Source organism: Glandiceps talaboti, chromosome 11 (assembly GCF_964340395.1).
Source record: "Glandiceps talaboti chromosome 11, keGlaTala1.1, whole genome shotgun sequence".
NCBI classification, from domain to species: Eukaryota; Metazoa; Hemichordata; class Enteropneusta; family Spengelidae; genus Glandiceps; species Glandiceps talaboti.
Genome location: NC_135559.1, coordinates 10,423,759 through 10,425,996, shown reverse-complemented (window position 1 = coordinate 10,425,996; position 2,238 = coordinate 10,423,759).

The following is a 2,238-nucleotide window of genomic DNA, read 5'->3' as shown; positions in this document are numbered from 1 at the left end:
AAGACAAGTATGAGGTATACATTGGTCGACGTAAACATACTGTTATGCAAATGTCTAAAGGTTAAATGTCACACTGAGAGGGCGTGACCACTTTCAGAGTATCAAAGGATGAATGGCTAATGTGATACAAAGAGAATTCTTGTGTACTATTACATTGTAAAAGCTCTGGGTGAAAACTATATGCTGACCCTTCGGGAGGGTTTGTGGCTGTATGTATACACACAGACTTACTTGTCTGTGGTATAAACATCTAACATGGCATTTGAAAAAAGTTTGACTCGGTGTACACAGAACCCGACACAGAATTTTTGCCAATCTCGAGTGTCAGACTTTCAGTTTTTCTTTTCGAGTTTGGCGTGAATGACTGTCGGGCTATGCTGGCTGTACTACTTCCATATCATGTATTAATGTCACTCCAATGTCGTAAACACACAGCTTGAAATCCCCCATAATTAAATGGAAGAATAATTTTCTTTAAAATAACATGCTGTCATGTTTTTCAAATTATCCTAGTACGTTCCCGCGCAGTCTCTATATAGGTCGGAAGTCGGTTCGCCATAGCTTGCTAGGATCAAAACCTTATTGATCCATAAAATATTGCTGCCGTATATATAGCTTCATCATATATAAACGTTTATTCTAGAATCATAATTGAGATATATAAAAATAAATACAAATTTTAAAATTTAAAAAAGAAATGTCAACCATGCATTAAAGGTCAGAATTTCTGAACGGAAATGTTAGAGAATTTTCCATAGCTGAATTCTACAAGTTTATCTTTGAACTCAAAGTCGCACAGTAACAAAAATTGATTTTAATAGCCTAAGGGTTTTTATGTAATGGGCGCTACACGTTTATAAAAGAATTTGGTGTAGACTGATTTTTAGTCTGCATTTAGGTCTTTTCAAAATAGATAATGAAATACCCTTCGTTCTTCTGTATCGTCTATGATATGGAAGATGGTCATTCTATAAACATCATAATATTATGATGGTTGAATGGTCCATTGATCGTAAAAATCGTTCACATCCGTAAATGTCAAACACACATCACATACCAACATTTCACTCACTATAGCCCAAAAGACCAAAACCGTGGTTTGCAAGAATTTTAAGATGTGCTAAGCGCAATTAAGATTGCATCTAATATAACCAATCATGAACCCGAGAGGTAGAGGTACGTAGCGGGAAAGGCGAAGTGTTTTACCAACATGGTGTGCGTATTGTTTGTTTTAATTCAAGGAAGTGTTTAGTAGTATTGAAATATGTTAGCCTAAAATTTATTTTCATTTAATGATCTTGAACTCCGTAATATAATATAATATAATATTTTATATTATTGTATATTATATTGTATTGTAATGTAATGTAATGTGATGTAATGCAGTACAATGTAATGTAATATGATATAATATAATATAATATAATATAATATAATATAATATAATATAATAATATAATATAATATTATATTATATTATATTATATTATATTATATTATATTACATTACATTATATTATATTATATTACATTACATTATATTATATTATTATATTATATTATATTATTATATATTATATATTATATTGTAATGTAATGTAATATCACTTTGTTCAAAACACATATCAACCCAACTTTCAAGTCTTTTCCCCATACCAACGCATATTAACTTGAAATTAATTCTAGTAGATAGAGGCTTCGAACAATGTGTGAATGAGGTCATGTCGTTATTTTTACACGGTATCCGAAAAAAAGTATTTGACCCTATTTTGAAAATACTTGGAGGGATGGTAATGATAACAATTCAAGGTATTCGTTACAGCTGTCATCACATCAACAATGGAAGCGAAAACGTCGTGTTTTTTAGGCACAGTCAGATATTTCCTCGGAGGGCATATTAAAACTAACATTCAGTTCAATTATTTTCGTCGTTGCGCTCCTTCTAGCTGTGATATTTACGGAATCTTCCTTTAACGTTGCCATGGGAATACATTGGTTGTTTCTGCTGTTCGTTCCGTAATTTTTGGGAAATTTAATAGTATTCTTAATGATATTCTAATTTTTATTGGAGAATTCGATTAATTAAGTTCAGCAACGTAACCCTCGCCGTCAAACAAAATGACTTGCCCTAACGCAACCAAAATATTTGACTGATGCTGTGAGTTGCGACACTCAACAGCTGCTTTTTTTGTACTGGAATTCGGTTCATTGAGGAGAATGCAATACATGGCACAGGCA